Source organism: Buteo buteo, chromosome 25 (genome assembly GCF_964188355.1).
Source record: "Buteo buteo chromosome 25, bButBut1.hap1.1, whole genome shotgun sequence".
Taxonomy (NCBI): Eukaryota; Metazoa; Chordata; class Aves; order Accipitriformes; family Accipitridae; genus Buteo; species Buteo buteo.
The window spans coordinates 11,084,776-11,097,931 of record NC_134195.1 but is presented as its reverse complement, the minus strand read 5'-3'; positions in this window follow the sequence as shown (position 1 = coordinate 11,097,931).

Genomic DNA, 13,156 nt, shown 5'->3' with positions numbered 1-13,156 from the left:
TACTTTGACATCAGTATTTTACAAACTCTTGGAAGAGATTTCAAAGAAAAGCAACACAGGTAGAAACATGGAGTCTAATGAGAAGTTGAATACCAAAGGCAGGGCCTGCTCAAATACCTTTCTATTGATAACAGATTCTTCAGAGACAGGTAATGTAGTGTGCTAATCCATTCGTACTTAAATAAAGTACTTTATCTGATGCTCGTAGGAAATCCTTGGTGGCAATAAAAGAGAATCCAAGGTTAACAGAGTTGACTAAAGCAGAATTATCAGGATTAAAAAAGAAGAATGTCAAAAAAAGTATTCCTTAGGGATCAGACTTGAAATTGTCCCTGCTGCAAATAATAATATTTGACCTCTAGGTAAAACTAGGCAAAAGTCGATGATGAAAAACAGAGAGGTGTTGTTGAATCTGAAGAGGACCTAACCACAGTACAAGAGGAGTTGGATCATTTTGTCAGCTGGTCCAACAGAGGCAGTATGAAATCTAACAGAAGAAAATGCAGAAGCACTTATCGGGAGGCCAACAATAAGAACTGAGCTGTAGCCCTGCCCCAATGGCTGCTGCACCCCCCCCTTGCCCCGGAATTCCTCCCACCTTCCCGCCCTCTGCTCTGCTGACTCCACCTTTTTTTGCCCTGGTGTCTCCACTGTGGGATACGTCACACCTATGTGTTCACAGCCAGCCCTCTGATTGGCTGCCAGCTGCCCCTCCCACTTTACCCAGAAGGACATCAGAACCGGAAGGCCTTTCCTGCTGTATACGTGAGGGCCACCATTTTGTTGTGGCCACCATTTTGGTTTAGCCACCATTTTTACAGTAGGGAGCCACCGTTTTTGACACCCCCGTGCTCCCCATGTTCACAGGCAGCCGTGTGACTGGCTGGCAGGACCAGCCGCCTGTTCACCTGAAACGGGAAGCCCCTGCCTGCGTACATGGAGGCTGCCATTTCTGATTGATATCGTTCCCCACCTGTTTTCACACTGCTTTGAGATTGGTTTGTTGCTAATTTTTGAACATGTCATATCCATGTGAGCTCAGAGCACCCTCTGATTGGCTGCCCATGTCCTTTGGAATTAATCATAGATACAAATATATATGTATATATGTCAGAAATCTGCATGTGGCTGAATGAGGAGGGAGAAGACATAAAGGTGCCATGATCTCTTCCCTGGCTCCTGTCTGGGCTTGCAGTAGGCAAAGAAAGCAGAATGGGTATAGGGGGACAGTGGAGTTTGAAGGAAAAATTAAAAAGCTTGGAAAAGCCTGGCCGGCAGCCAACTCCCGAGTTCAAATGATCGTCCAGAGTTTCATTTCTTATGTGTGAGTACAGGCCTTTTCCAGCTGTGAGCCAGGAATGTATCCCAAGCTCCTAGGGGGAGAGAATGGAATTCCCAGGGTATTCTTGGGGGCACAGCATCTGGCTCCTCTCCAGCACCCACAGGAGGAGAAAGGGAGCATAAATGAGTCCTCGATGTCCTGGACCTGGCTCTGAGAGGGCATTTGGAGGGGTCACTGGAGGACAGAGCAAGCAGGTTCCTCATGTGGTGGAACAGTGCTGGTAAGAGGAGGACTGTGGTGCTGGAGAAATTACAGCAGCCTGCCCTTTCAGAGAGATGTTCAGGGCCCCCAAGGCCTGCCCCACACCTTCAGGAAGGGGGCAGGCATCTAGGCGTGCTGGCTCACATCCTGCAGGTCCACCTCGGTGCCTGAGGTCCTCCTTATGCTGGACCTTTTCTGGAGCTCCGGAGACTTGTGGGACTGTTGCCTGGAGCTGACAGGAAAAGCTGGCATTTCCTTTCCATTTTGGCCCATGAATACCTGAGTCTGTGTCTGCCTGGCCGGAGCAAATGTCACAACTACGAAGCACCTCTCTGTGGTCTGGGATAGTGTCACCCCCCTTCAAGGTCTCGCTCTGTCCCTGACTTGCTGGGCTGAAGCTGGACATGACACACAACCTGCCCATTCAAACCTCCCTCCCTACACAGCTCTCTCCTCACTTATTTATAAGTTAAATAGATTCATCTCTATTATTCATCTAGTGAAACTTAGATCTCTACAAAATTAAGTGACCTGGCCACGTGGGATTTTTTTGCAGTCAATCTCACCTTGGCACTTTCAATCCTTTAGCTGATCGCATTGTTTTTCTTTTTTCCTCCAATGTTTATGCATTGTCCTGAATTGTAAGTAATAGAATTTCATACAGAATTTTCAGACCAAATGGCTGAGTGGTCTTCAGTGAATTTAGGGTGTGTACTGGAAGAAAATATCCAATTAAAGATATCCTGGAACTACCTTCCAACAGTATAAAGGGGAAAATACCTAATTTTAAGATGGATCATGGCTGACATCTGAGATGGATGAGGATGATGTGTTTGGTTGTAATAAATTTGATCACAATCAATAAGGTCTCTCTCTGTCCTGTGACTTAGTCCAGTAAAGACTGTTCTCTGGCACATGTAACACTGCTATAACTTCTCTACCCATTGCTCCCCTGCTGAGACATCCAAAGATTTCATTAGCCTTTTGACCACATTTCAGTAGGTAAGTAGGTAATTTTGAGCCCTGAGCCATCAACTAGAAACCTTGCAACAGCACTACAGGCAACTGAAGTATGAAAGAGGAAATGCATAAATAGAAGACTGTTCATTAATAAACAGTTTTGATACACTAAGGCTGACATTTCTCAGAACTGCTTACAGTGTTACTCAAATTTACATCACAATAAAGGTTCAGAATTCAGCTTATCTAAGAAGCTGACTGATATTTTTAATAGGCGTTTCTTTGGTATTAATTTCCATCGTATCCGAGCACTTCAGAGGGAGAAGCGTGTGTGCTGCGAGAGTGTTTGAAGTGTTTCTCAGAGGATACTTACACTGCATTTATTCATTTTTACACCATACAGCATAGGACATTTCTGTTTAAATGAATGACAGAGCAAAACCCACACAGCTCCAGTCTGAAATTCATTTACGTCTAAATAGCTGTCTACCAATTCCCCCATATAAATGGCTTTTTTGCAAATAAACATTATTATGTTCCCAGATTGTTTATGCCTAAAGAAACAGTGTTAGATTTAGCTTCTTATTTAAGATTTCACCCTCTTCTTTTTTTTTTTTTTTTGCAGCCTGTGGTTAATCTGATGAAAGAAATGTGATGTGATGTTACCGACTTCTTTAGCACCCAGAAGGAACAAAAGCAGGGTTCATCTGTGCTACTTAGAAAAGCCCTGTTACCCTATTTCCTCACACTTTTTATTGTACTGTTTCTCACAGTGCTTCTGAGTTAAGGAAATGGCATTATTTTCATTTTGCACATGAAGGGCTAAAGCAGTTTGCTAAATACACAGGTTTGCAACCTGATGGTCCCAATTCCACAAATAATCAAATAATAAACAGATCTAAAAGCCCAATTCTGGAAGTACTATTCACACAGTGACTTGGGTGACAAGGTCCTTATATGCTAAATAGGAAAGATTTTTGCACCTGAGCTCATCTTCATGACAGCATGGGCTAGTCTACAAGAAAAGTCTATACCTTAAACTCTGTTCTTCAAGGACAAAGGCCACTCTGTGAAACTGGAATGCTGTGGCTGGAACCCTTTTCTGTGCCAAGATCACTAGCTTCTCTTGCTGGTCTCAGTCACGTGCCCTAAACAGATCTTTCCTGAGGTATAGGAGATGCCACAGAATAGCATGGCATATCGCAACTTTCACTTCAGTGGGCACAGACATCCCTTGCTTCCTGTGTCTTGTCTGTCATTGATGTGGGTTCTCCAGGCACTGAATCTAGCTTAAGTTGTCTCAATTCCATTTATATGAGGTGAGAGGAGAAAGTATTTCTAGGGTATCTCATTCCAAGGTGAGCATCTAGGGCTCGATTAAGCTGCTCATACATACATATCTAATGTCATTTGAGACTTCCTGCATTATTTAGGGTCTTCTTGGGTCTGCCAGATATGACACAGGTCCTTCTGGAGACCTGTACCCATCTGGAGGCAGCTGGAGGCAAGGCCCACATTGGCACAGGGTACTTACATGTGAGCAAAGGGTTTGCATGCTATGCCTGAGAGAAAGAGTAAAACTTCTACGAGAGGCTTATTATTACTTATTTTCATTAATTATGAAAGGAGTTAGATACCTAGATTAGATTTAGCCATGTGAAACTGAGATCAATCCCACTCTGGGTATGAGAGGTTTTGTTGCACAGTTAGGTTAACAGTTTCAAAAAAATATCAGATAACTCTTTCTGCAAATGCTTCCTGTTCTGGGAATACTGAAGCACATAGGTGTTTTATAAGTCAAGCTCAGTGTTTAGCACTATGAAAAAAACAAATGTTTAAAATGAACAAGAACCTGTTGAGGCTTACCAATAAGCAGTATATATAATATTGCTATATCATTAGCTGTGATGTGCTACTAGATGTAATATGCATCTTAGTGTTATATATTGTTCTTTCTCTGTTTATATATTAAACCAACATGATTATAAAGTATATGACTAAATCTGTAATAATGTATGTAGCATTAAAAAAAACCTTTAATACTTATTAATATGCAAAATACTTCAGTAATTTAAATGTTCTGTGGGATTAATGACAGGGCTAGAATAAATTTTTCTAGTCTTAATGCATCATTTAAAACCCCCATAGTCTCAGAACAAGGATCTTACAATAGGAAGGAAAAACACCTTTCAGTATAGCACTTCATCTGAAAAATTGGTTCAATACTTTACAGAATAATGGAATTATACTATTAACTAATGAATCTGAAATTATCAAAGAGAATGGAGAAGCACTTTCAACATGGTTACAACACTTGACATCCAGGAACATTCTCACTGAAATGCACGTGTGTTGCTTTGAAAAATGTTCTGAAACAAATGCTGAAGTACTTAGAATTTTTGCAGGGTTTATGTGGAAAGTAACCACTGTGTCTTTGACTATATTCTTTTCAAATGAATTATGATATTACTAGAAGTGCTGGATTTATAGTTACTTAACCATTAATAGGGTATGATCTGAAGAACAACAGTGAAAATGCTCCATATGGCTCTAACCATGTGCCTCAAGTTTGACTTGAAGAACTTAAGAGTAGGAGCCCTGGGTATCTCTGTTGACTCAGCCAAGAAACATACAATTGATGCTGCTACCTACCTATCAGCTGGCAGAAACAAGTACTTACACTCCCACACCTTTGTCTATCAGGTTAATTTCATGTAGGGACTGGGCAAACAGTAATGAGAAGAGAAAAGGAATTCAATCCCTCCAGGGAAATGCAAGAAAACTATTTTTATCAATCCTTGAGGACCACTACTTAAACAAGCACTGTTAATGTTTTCCAAAAAAGAGGGACGTAGCTCCTATTCTGTTTACTCCAGAGGACTGGCAAACTATGTGCCATGGTCTCCTCACATTATGAAAAGGAGGGGAACAAAAGTAGAAAACAGCCTTACTGCAGCTGGACGGGGGAACAGTTACACTGGAGCTGGAGAACAGGCATGGCAGGGCCACCCTTCTGGCAGGCGAGATTTAGTGGGATAAATTGAAGCAGCCAGTTGCCTCTGGTGAGTCACACTGAACCAACATTTAAGTAGCAACGCCCATTGTCTGTGTCTTACAATTTCTGTAGCAATTATGGCCAGACAGAAGTGCAGCCCTACTCCCTGTTATGCTGATAACAATGGCCACATCCCCGTTTGTGAACAGAGGCCAGTCTCTGTCAAAAGACTGTTGGATGGTGTGTGAGAGAAGTATGAAAAACCATTCCAGCTAGGATTCACATTCATGTGGCTCTGCCAGCTCCGAGTTATTCTTCACATTGTGCCAAGTACAGGATGAAATGCAAGTCAAAAAGGGAGGATAGCTCACCTTTCGCTGTAGACCATATGGATGTCAGATGTTGCATGCTCTGTGGCTGTGCATGCTGATCACTTTGCCTCCATACTTCATCGGTAAGTGTTTTTCATATGTGACAGTATATTCACAACACACAGGCTTACCCTGTTATTCATTGAGAATATGTTCCTGGAAAGTGTGATGGTTAGTTATTCAATAGGAGGAGAGACTGTATGCAGGGATTTGAGAAATACATACAATTTAACCACACAAGGACAGTAACACACAGGGACTGTATGTCAGTATGCTGTGGCAATAAGGTCTTTCCCCTCATTCCAGTAACACTACTCAAAAAAGCAAAATCTTGATGGCATGAGTGAAGAACAAAGACAAGAGGGATGCATAGCCATGCACAAGGTTCTCAGCATATTTCTGTTACTGTTTCTGTGATATGCAAAGAATATATTAGTGAAATATTTAAAATACTACATTGTAGCCTACTGTGTCTATACTCTCAGCAGTTATTTTAAGAGAAGCAGGTATTTGGTAAGGACACTTCAGTATGACTGGATGGCTCAGGGTAGTCTTGATGGAAAGAAAACCAGTTATGACAGCGTTTAGCAGAGCACAATATGAAATGATTGATGATGGACCTCCAAAATGACAGTAGAAAAATGATAGAAACTGTGGAGTTGTTCTCCTGAGGTCTGATATGTACTTAGGTGTGCTGTATAACATGCAGCACCTTACCCTACTTGAGTATTCTTCATGTAGAAAAGCTCATTCCAAATCCAGTAGCAGTAACATTAAAAACACAAGGCTATGCATTTTCTCCAGAATACAATTATTTCTTGTTCCACATCATCTTGTTTTCCTACTTGTTATTGTCTTTTGATCCTTGCCCTGTTTAGAAAGGCTTGAGATCATTTAGAACCTAACTGGAAGGTGAGTTGGGACACTTGGTTGCTGCATTACAGAGAATTGACCATGACTTTTCAAGACCACTGTGCTATATACTTCTTTTTATATAGGTACCTTTGGGCGTGAAACTGCTGTGGTGAAATCTAGAAATATTTGGGCTGATTTTCTTCAGATGGCTTGAATTGGAGAAATAGTCCAAACCCTTTAGCCCAGAACTCCTTCCACAGTAGAGTGAGTGATCTCACACACAGCTCCATGCTACCAAAGCAAAAAGCTGCTTGTAGCTGTGCTAATAATGCAAGGAGCCTGCGCTGTCATACTGCGGGTGCACAATGTACACAATATAATATAGCAGGTACTATAGACATGTTTGTGTTGGTATTTTCCTTTAGTCCTAAAAAGAACAGGGAAATCCCCACATCCATCTCTGTTCCTTGTAACTGCACTACTGCTTACACATCTTTCTTACGCTATTATTGCTCTGCATTCCTTGCTGCAGCATCCCTGTTTCTGCTGTTTAAGAGATAATGTGGGTGGGATTCATCTTCCATAATTGTAAATGTTTATGACTGGGCTAGACTCCCTTTAGACTCCCTTTATAGATGGTGAAAAATAAATGAACTCTTTTAGAGTATGGTTTATATGACTCCAATTTCAGATGTCTACTTTAAGATAAGATGAGTTGTGTTCCAGAAGTGTCTGTGCCTCTCCATCAGCTGTAAAGGGAATGTAGATTACTAACTCTAGGGACAGTGTCTACAATATTTATATCTATATTTGGACACATGAACTTTGCTTTCTGTGTATTGCTGGGTTGTGGGTTTGGTTTTTTTTTTCCATTGAGATTTGATTTGACTGGACTTTTGCAATATAGAAATAGGGATTTATTTTTGCCTGATAGACACCTTCAGTAAAAGCAACTTGAGCAACACATTGCTTGGAAGGGTCCTTTCTTCTCCTGTTCTCATGGATCTACTCTCACATCATGGAAAGAGGTGTGGGGTTTCAGTTTTTTGATGGGGGAGGGCTGAAGTGGTAATGATACCTGTGGGCATATAGAATACGGAGCAAAGCCTGCGAATATGCAGATTACCTCCCAGAATTATCAATGTCTTGGATATTCAACACTTCTAAACCTGCAGGCCTCCCTTTCTGTCTGGGGTGCATTGCTCTCTATCACCTGGCACTTGGGGCAGTGGGAAAACTGCACTCCCAGCTGCCTACATAGAGCTGTAGCAGGCAGATGTCTCTAGTCCTGCATGCTGATGTGAAAAGGCTGATAGCACTTCATAGATCACCCAAGTGCCTACTGCCTACAGTTTGAGCTCTTCCTGGCTTTTGCATTTCTGGGGGTGTTGTCTTGTGTAAGTGCTGGAATCCACTCTGTGGCTCTAAGCTGCATTTCAGTACTTTACATAGATGCAATGTAGATGAGCTCATGCTGTGAATTCAACTCTCCTTAGGATATATTCTGCACCAGCTTATTTGTGCAGAAGCCGCCCTTCACTGCCTCATCTGAGACTCGGTGCCATGTGATAAGGACATTGAATGGTCCTACTGCCAAAAGCCCTCCGCCCTGATATTTCCAATACCTCCAATAACCCTTCCCTTCCTAGTATCAGCTGCATAGCAGATGCTACTGTGATTTGATTTGCACAAAGCGTAGATTGTTTCCGTAGGCTTCTCCATAGATGTATGAAATTAATAACCGTACTGGAAATATCTTCATATTGATCATCAGTTTCAATCTAGCTTTGTTCTACATGTGCAGAACTAATGAGTTCAATGCCTCTATTAAGAAAATGAGTGTACGTGCATAACACAGATACAGTAGCAACCTTTGGGCCAAAGATACTAGCTAGAAACGTGCTCACTAACTCAATCACTTAACCTTCCTCTAAGCTTTCCATGTTCACCTATCCATACAGTCGCTCACTTGTGAATTGCTGGTACAGTACGTGGTCAAAGGGGAGGAAACTTACAAGAAGAACCTTGTAGAAAACCCTTTTTTTCACCCTTCTGGATATAACCTTACACTGCGCATCAGCTGCAAAACACAAACAGATAAGCAGATAGAGGTTATTTTATTTGTATATATAACACATAAAAAGAGGTTAAAAATATATATCTGTTGTCCACCAGTTGCTGAAATGACTGCAGTTATGCCTTTGGAAGTTCTAGTACGCATTACAATAAGGGCTAGAAATGTCATTAATTTGTTAGGGGGGTTGTTTGTTGGGTTTTTGTTTGTTTGGTTTTTTCATACATTGAAGTATCTTCCTACATTTACAGACAGTTTAACCACACTGTAGATCCTCTGTAACACTGAACCTGTTACTCAATTACACATTTCAATGTTCAAAGTTAATACTTTGGCCTACTGCAGCCTGGATTCATGTAGAAATGTAGCATGTAGGTTGCCCAATAAAAGCAGCTAAGGGACTTTCCTTCATACAACATCATATGGAAATAGTATAATTTACCAATTTGCAAGGGGAAAATAAGATTTGGATGGTATCAAATGCTTCTTTTAATAAGTTGCAGAATAAACAGATTTTTTTTATTTGACAAAACTGGGGCAGCAATACACATTGTTCAAATTGGGACTTTGCATAGTCATAAAAAAATGCATATCTCCAGATGGCATTGAGAGGTCTCACTAGGAAAGCATAAAGTGATTCCTGACATGGCTTATGTGCTATATGAAAAATGAAATTGCTCAGAGAATGAACAATGGCAGCAATGCCAAAGCAGAGAGCTTGTATGTTGCTTTCAGTTATGTCATTGTTCAATATTTATCTAGTTGAATATTTATGGAAGAGGTAACTGCTCAAAAAATTCCTTTTATAGAATCATAGAAATGTTGATTAGAATGTGGGGTTTTTTGGAGATCATATAGTTCAACCTTGTGCTTGAAGGGGGACTACCACCTAGGTCAGGTGGTAGAGCCACTAAGTCAGGCTCTGTCCAGCCAGGTCCTGAAAGCCTCTGTGGAGGAAGCTCCCACAGCCCTTCCAGGCAACCCCTTTCTTGCAGCACTGCATGCTGAAAAAGCTGTTCCTCATCTCCAACCTCAGCCTCCCAAGGTGAAACTCATGCCCCCTGCTGTATTGTAGCAACACTGAGAAGAGATTGAGAATTTGGCTCCAGTGTCTTTGTAACTGCCCTTCAAGTAGTTGTAGTTTGTGACTAGAACATGCCTTAGCCTCAGCTCCAAATGAGTTCAATTCCCTCAACTTCTCACAGTTTATCTGCTCCGGGCCCTGACCATCTTAGCAGCTGCCTAACAGGTCCCCTCTAGTTTCTTAGTATTCCCCCTTGACCTTGTGGGTAGGGAGAACATGCCAAACCCCATATATTTAATTACTGCCCTGTACTCAACAGTGCTGAGCACAGGGCAGTAATAAATTCTTTTGATCTGGGGAGCACAGCCATAGCACAGCACGTTATAGAGTTGCATGAGCTGTGATGAGAAGACGTTGTTACCTTACATTCAGCCTGGCAATTGCAGCACCCTGCACTGGTTTCTCATGCTGCTCTGCTGGCTGGTTACTCGCTGTATTGATGCACAGGCTTTGTCTGCCCTTGTACAGAGTGTTATGCTTTTTCTTACTGAACTCCATGAGGTTTCTGCCTGTTTAGTCCTCAGCATAAGTGCCAGGAGTGGACCATTGAATGGTTTATAGTTCACTGAATTTGAAAGATATTCAGAGATATGTTGACAATTGCATTGTCGGTGTGTACTAATGACAGCATACATGTAGTATGAATCCTGTGAGTCTTTGCGTGATTCTGACTTAGAACCTCTGTATAATCAATTAAGAAGTATTACAGCTTTCATTTACATTTCATCTAGCATGGACACTAGAAAGTAGTTGGAGTCAATGGGAATTTTGCATTTAACTTTTATAGTTGCCATTGTTTTGAGTGGCAAGTTCTATAAAACAATGTTGGTCAAAGCCTTTGACCTGACATTTACCAATTTTTTTCTGGTAGAAAATGCATGAGTATCTTTAAAACAACAGTATTTCATAGTAAAAAGTATTGGAATGTCTCAGAGTTTGGGAGAGGTAAGGTTTTGGCTGAGTATGAACTTTGGCAATTCAGTTTCTACTGTGTTCTGTAGTGCCTTGATCAACAGACAGATGTATTCAAATCTAGTATTTTTTGATAAAAACTAATGTTTCATTAAAGTATGAATGGTTGCTTTCACTGAGGATGCCTTATGGATGAACTGTCACAGCCTCCACTCCTGTGTCTTAGGCTCTGCTCTTTCATACGTTTCAGGTGACCATCACACTGAGCTCTATTGGATTCAACGCTGTTTTCCCTCCTGGTAGTTACGCACGCAGGACTGTGGTACGAGGGCTGGCACAGGCTGCAGTGCCCTCACTGCTGCGAAGATACTTAGCAGCAATGCTCTGCCCTATCTGACTCAAGCAGTGCTATTTAGGTGTGGAGGGCGAAAAGATGGATGTTAGAGCTGAAAGGATAGCAAGGACTCCTTTGTTTACGTATGAAGGGCAAGAGTCTGCTTTTGTCTTGATTTACCTTATTTTTGTGGTCTGGTGGACCTTTTGCTCCTGTCTGATAACTATGAGACCCCAGAAAACTTAGCCACACCTTATCAAAGGGTACCTTTTCAGCTCTGCTATGACCCATGATGCTGTTAGACTGACTTGCTCTATAAAAAATAATGAAACTTCTGACAACCTAGAATCTAAAGCCACTATAGTATGAAAAAATGTGTGTCTACGATGTGCATTGGTTGCACAAAGCTAGAGGATGGGCTAATGAAATTCCCATTGGCCTAGAGTTTACTTACATGAAAAAATCCTTCCTTTAAGGCCAGTTCTGTTGCAGTCTGGAGGAACATATAATAAATGATAATAAAAATAACCAAACATGCAAATTAATAAATTAAAAAAACCCACTGGCACATGTTGCTGCATGTGAAACTTTACCGTATATCAATTATTTTGCATTGCTAATGCAGATACCTTCCATTTATAAACCAACTTTAAAACTGTGAGGTTTTTTTACTATCGCTATTAAGTGACAGTGGTCTTCTAATATCAGTCCGTAGGAAAACATCTATTCTGTTTATTTCTTACTTTCTGGATAGCTCCCTGATGTTCAGCGTTGCTCATTTTCCATTTCACAGACTGACTTTACTTTAACTGAAACTGTCAAGCAGTAATTCAGTTCTTAACTAGATTTGTGGTGGTGAGACAGAGGGTAACATAAAAAGGCAGAACTTATTGGCACGATTCATCATCATTCTTTATTGCATACTCGAGCCTACTGGGCAGGAAATGTTATTAAATTGGAAGATGTATCAGAGCCTTCTGAATTTGTCAGGATGAGCACCTTAAATCTCTGGAAGGGCTGATGTGCTCAACTCACATTCAGTCCCTCTGAATGGGTGCAAGAATATAGATGGTGTTCCAGGTTAAGCTCTGCAAGGGAGAACAGCTGGCATTGTGTTCACGTGGTGACAATGGTTTCTGTTAAGGACTAATGTGTAGAAGGCAAATAGTTGTGGCAACAATTATGCTTACCTGTTCTTTTGGGGTGTAGGACATAACCACATCTACGTGGTTACTGTCTGTCAAACACAAGTGTCAGGGGCTGTTAGGGAAGTCCAGAATCTATGTTTATTTTTGAGTAGACAGGTCAGTACTAGTAACTAGTTATATTGAAACACAAACAGGGTAAAACATGAATTGTATGTCAAACTAGTAAGTGAAAATAATGAAGTTCCTGAAGGGAAAAGAGATTTCTTAGTGCAAGTTTAATGAAATACTACAGAACAATTAGGTGTAATTGGTTTTTGTGAAATAAAACTTCTTTTGGAAGAAAATCCCTTGGTGGTAGGAACATACAGAAACTATAAATATGACAAGCTTAGATAGGGAAATCTGTGGGATCATGAGAAATCTGGGAAGTTTCTGCATTTTCTGTAGGCCAGCTGTCAGCTCCAGTGTTACTATGGAGTGGAATCCTGAAAAGGAATAGGGATATCACAGTCAGAATGGGTCAAGACTGGCCATTCTATGGTCCTGAATGTACAGAGACAGGAATTAAATTGCATTTGAAGAGGATAAGCCAAGACACTCTTACTTAACAATAAGTGGCTGCCAAAGAAATTATACTTGTAAAAATACAGAGTATAGTTTTACCAGTAAATTTCATTGTGTAAGCAGATCCAAAGAACTAGCTTTCCATGTACTGAAAATGTTGGGATTGGGAAAGTTTTGAAACCAAATTTGATGGCAATTTTTAAATTATGAAGTCTTTACATTCAAGCAGTTTATGCAAAAGACCCGGCTAATTTCTGGATTTCTCTTTGAATTTTGTAGGATATTCTTCTCACTTTATGTGAGCCCCATGGATAAA